Source organism: Electrophorus electricus, unplaced genomic scaffold (assembly GCF_041902795.1).
Source record: "Electrophorus electricus isolate QZ-2024a unplaced genomic scaffold, ASM4190279v1 Scaffold44, whole genome shotgun sequence".
NCBI classification, from domain to species: Eukaryota; Metazoa; Chordata; class Actinopteri; order Gymnotiformes; family Gymnotidae; genus Electrophorus; species Electrophorus electricus.
This window is the reverse complement of record NW_027658735.1, coordinates 32,033-37,378: the sequence shown is the minus strand read 5'-3', so window position 1 is coordinate 37,378 and position 5,346 is coordinate 32,033. Positions and strand designations below refer to the sequence as shown.

Here is a 5,346-nt window from a genome sequence, read left to right as displayed (position 1 = left end):
CTTAGCTACTTTACTTTGGCTCCCAGTAAAATTTCGTATTGATTATAAACTACTTTTAATAATTCCAAATGTGCATTAGACTTTACAGTAACCTAAGACAACCCTTTTGCATGAAGGGAACTGGTAACTATGCTCACCCTCCATAATGTGCAAAAGATATTTAAAGTGTAGGACAGTCGAAGCATTATGCGTGCGCGTGTGTGATGTTATTAACATGACAGTAAAAGCTTATCATTTTTAAACGGGGGCTGATCGACTTTCCACTTATGCAAGACTTATGTCAAGAGTACATGTCAAAAATTAGAGACGAAATGAGGTGCTAAATGCCGCAATTAGGCATACAGCAGTCAAAGGCAATTTGGAAACACACTTAGAAAACAAAGATCATGATCTTTGATCATGATCAAACTTTCAAAAAGCTTATCAACGTGACGAGAATGTGAAGTTTAGGTTCATCTATAGTGTTACAGTATCAATGTGAAATATGGATATCGAGGTCAGCAGCACGTAAGAATGTATATGTGTGAAACATCTTCGTCGCCATAAATGTTGTGTTGTTACATAATTAAGCAGTCCATCCAGTTTCAGTTACTTGATTTATGAGCAACCTGTGTCCACTGTCTAACTCAAGTATTTTTATTTTAATTTCCTCCATGTTGTTTATAATAGGCCTACAGTAAGAAATCCTTTTAACTGATTAATAATTAAAAAATATCTTTCTTGACTATAAGAATATAGCTTAACCATTAGAAAGATTAAACATCCAGTGAGTGTGTATCCTGGCATGTTAATGTAAAAGGCAGCTCCTACTGGATTTGGGGAAAGATTAGTAAAAGATTTCAAGTATCTGCAAAGCAGAAAACTGCCTATTCAACAGGCAGAAATTATGTGCTACCGAAGTAGTTGTGCTATTTGCATAGCCTAATTAATATCATTAGATCAAGTTCTATATTACCTATATTGTTATATTACAATTTTGCTTTTGCTTTTTTGCTTCACAATTGTTACACATAATTGCTGCACCTGATACAAGGATAGGAATTTAAATTTATTCATACTGGATATAAGAATCATTAATGGCTGCTGAGTGAAGCACTTTCATTGAAAATTCATCCACCAATTTTTTTTTTTTTTTTTTGGAACCAGAAACAGGGCGCATCAACCAGGAGTACATTCCAGCTCTGTTTTAGAACACTGGCTGTGATTCATTACATTTTGGCAATTGTGAAAACAAACTGGATGATACTTCTAAAAGTAATTGTGTTTGCAGTTTATTTGCACAGTTACATCAACAACACTGGTAGCATAGTCAACAGGCTTGATGGTTTTCCAGTGCACGACACCGTGATACCAGGGCTGGCCCAAGCCTGTGTGGGGCCCTATGCAGAAATCTGAGCTGCCACTGACATAACATCGGTAAAAAACAAATAGAAATAAATACATGGTCTTTGGCACCCTCTTGGCGGCCTTAGCAGGCTCTCATTTTGCTTATATGGTGGGACAATTGTTCTGCTGTTATCCTACCTATTGAGCAGTCCTACCTAGATTTAATGCACTTATGTACATCACCCTTAGTCCAGGTTTCTGGTGTTTATTTTAGATGCATTTTTTGTTGTATATATTATAATTAGGCTACTGTGGACAATTGTATACCGTATAGCTACAGCACCTGTACTTCACACACATGTAGTAATCGGATCTAGAAAGTTGCCAACCCTATTAAAATATTAGGTTTATAGTATAATATTTGAATTAAACAGACAAAGCATTAATCACAATCATTTGCATGATGATTAAATCTTGAACCAAAAATGTATCAGAGAGCTGTAGTGTTTTTTACAGACACACACCCAATAAAACTTTGCTTGACCATTTCTTGCCCTCTATATCATTCTCTGCAGTTTACTGAGAAAGACCTGACACTGGGTAATGCCATTGTCTATTCGAAGGCCAAAACAACAACAATCTTGGTTATCAAAGACTCACTCCACCCTGACCACAGCCTCTTCTTTTAGAAGCCATGAGAAAACCACCATCGCAGCTTGAGAGCACAAATCTAGCCTCTTAAGAGGTGTTATGTTCCACAGGCAGATCGATATCTCAATGCGGTCCACATGAAAGCAATTTTCTTTCCATGAGTGCAAATTGCACTTTTAATGCCTGATATTTCAGCCACTCATTTCTCTCACTACATGACAAAACTCTCGAAACTTTTCTCCAAAAGCACTGAATGTTATTCTAACCATTTATGGCCTTTCTCCATTCATGTACACAAAGTCCAGTATGATTCCAAATGTCATCAAAAGATATATCTGTTTGTAGCTGAACAACTTATACAATGCGATCTTTCTTCTTTGTGTCAAATGAACTTAACAATTGAAACATCCAAAACTGGCTGTGTTTCTTGCCAACATACTGGTGTTTGGACATGTGGGATTACTTGCATGTCGCTTTCAATAACTCAGTTGGTAGAGTAGAAGTTAAAACTGTCATCCTTAGGCTGTCGGCTCAACTCCAACTCACACAAACTTTATGTTTTAATGCAGAATCTGTCGTTTTATATGAGCATAAAAAGAGGTTTTTCCCTGATCGGGAATCGAACCCGGGCCGCGGCGGTGAAAGCGCCGAATCCTAACCACTAGACAACCAGGGACAAAGCTGCTGAGTTTACATGACAAGACCATTTTTCAAAGTCTGCACTCCTACTATTCTGACAATGTTTGGATGCATACTGGACTTGGTATGCATGAGTGGAAAAAGGCCATAAAGCGAGTTATTTATCTTTCTCTTTGTTCTACAAAAAAATGAAGTTTGCAAGAGTCAGGGCTCTTTTTTACCATCTGGGAAAAGAGGGAACGCTGGTGTCACTAACACATGGAAAGAGCTGTTATAGTATTCCCCATTTGTCTCCTTAATGTTTCTGACATTTTAGCCACTCATTTCTCTCTCTACATGAAAACACTCTAGAAAACTTTCTCCAAAAAATACGGAATGTTATTCTAAGTACTCAGAAAATAGTCTTTTCCTCCCCCTTCTGACGCGTGAACTTAGACGCCCTTGATTGCACGGTGTCTCTGTAATTGACAGGGGAGAGAGCGTATGCCACTCCCTCTCTCCCTAAGAGTACAGCCAATTATGCTCTTCTAGACTCTCGGCCACAAATGGCTGTGACACCATCAGTTTCAAAGTTAAACACAACTCCTATAGTACTAATAAAAGCTTCACACTCAGCTCAGCTGGGGCATGGCAGACACTGAAGGAAACTCCTCACTTCACTCTCTTCATCTGACCAGTCATTAAGCTCCACTGGTTTCTTCACTGTTTGGAGTTTCAGCACTTCTAACACTTGTAATATTAGAATAGAATCCCTTTATTTACTAAAGGTACACAGAAATGTACACCGGTACACAGAAACTTACTGTATGTAAGAGTGCAATAGTTCAAAGCTGTATTAGTGCAGATAAATACAACTACAGTGCCATTGCAGCTTTTAATGCTGTTTCAGTATCAGGGTCTTCAGGAAGGCTCCACCTGGCAACCCTGAAGGGCCTTGCTATGCTTAAAACTACACACACACACACACACACACACACACACACACACACAAACACTTAACAAGGTGAGTTCTGCTTATTTGTTATTGGAGATTTGTTAAGAAGGCTGATCGCCATTTAAAATTAGATTTCACAAACTGTAATTGTTACACTGGTGAGTTTGAGGTAGAGATGCACTTTCATTAATACTGCTTACACTGTGTTTCTTTACAACACGCATGGACGTGTTGAAGCATCTCATATGCATGGAACACTAATACTCAGAGCATTGGAAGGTTGAAAACAGAAGCTATCTGGCTCACACAATGTTTTAAATGTGCCAAGGGAAATTCCAAGTGTGGCCATCCTTGAGTGGAGTGGAAGATAAATATGTTTTTTTTTGTATTTCAAAGCGGCTGTAAGAGTATAACAGGCAGTTTAGAACATGTCAGTCCCTCCATGTAATTTGAGAGAAAATATCCTATGAAGATTGGACCAAAATTCCTGCAGAGTATTTTCAGCACATAGTGGAAACTATGCCAGAAAGAATTGCTGCAGTTCTGGAGGCCAAAGAAGGTCCAAGATGCTATTAAATGGGTGTACTTAAGCCCACTTTGTCCTATAATAGGATGTTGCTGGAATGTATGTGGATGTTGTTGGAATGGCCGCAGAGTTGCGTCAGCAGTACAGGTAGTCTGTAATCCTTTCCCCCATCCGAGTGAGTTTGCCCTATTGCACGGGGTCGAGTTATGATGTGAATGTTTAATTACACAGGATGGATTGTGGGCGACAGAACCGAACAGCCTTCAGGATTCAAGTAGAGAAAGGTGAAACTTCTCCAGCCTTTGAGTTAATCACAGGACTATTGCATAGCAATTAGAGATAACAGAACAGCTTTCGGGGGGGTTTGGGTGGGTTGCCTTATCCGCCCCTTTAACAGAGTAGTCACAATTCAAATTTCCCTTGTTCCATTGTTTACAAGGCATTATACATGTGGTTTGTTTATAGTGCACGGAGTAATATGCAGCAAGTCTGGTCTGTCTGCTTTGGAAGAGAAACATTTGGCCAAAAGAGCAAGACACAGCCAGGAGGATGATTGGTAAGAGCACATCATAATATGCACCTTAAAGCTGTGCTCTACAGATAGGACCTGTTCCATGACTGCATATATAAATTTACTACTGACATTGCCATTTATATCTGGCCATTTACAGTGCACTCTTGCTCAGTGCAGCACTTGAAGCTGATTTTCCATTATGTTCAAGAGATGTTTGACCCGCTCAGGGTGACACACTTTAGTGAGGGCAGCAGTATCCTAGAGGACACTACAGACAGTGACGGAGACATTTCAGAGCGCGAGGTGAGAGGTTGAGTTTTTTGTTACTCTCTCTACGACATACTTTTCATGCCAGCTACTGTTGTGCAGTTCAGCCAAATTTAATTTCCTGCCTTGTATTATGATATATAAATTGCTGAACATCTTATCACTCAGTTTCAAATATCCCCTCAGCTGTTTTAAGCCATTTCGGTTATTCAGAAGTACTGCTAAATGGATGTGGTGGGAAAATGAGAGCACATCAAACACAGACAGCTTTATGCATTGTGTAGTAAAGAGTAAAATTTTATTGAGTTCTGTCCCCTGTATAACAGAGTAAAAGGACTGACGCGCAGTACGGTCCCCCTCCCCTTATACAGAGAACAGAAGAAAGAGAAAAAAAAGAAAAACAACTCCTACAGAGTATCGGCTAATTCATGTTTTGGTTAGCCTGAGCGCTGAAGGCTTCTTCTATGTCTATGGTTAGAACGGTATGTG

General features: G+C 39.3%; 1 non-coding gene across 1 annotated transcript; it reads right to left on the bottom strand.

Moving 5' to 3' along the window:
* Positions 1-2,581: 2,581 nt before the first annotated feature.
* trnae-uuc (transfer RNA glutamic acid (anticodon UUC)) lies at positions 2,582-2,653 on the bottom strand. The gene has a single exon. It is a non-coding gene; the product is annotated as a tRNA-Glu (tRNA).
* Positions 2,654-5,346: the final 2,693 nt, after the last annotated feature.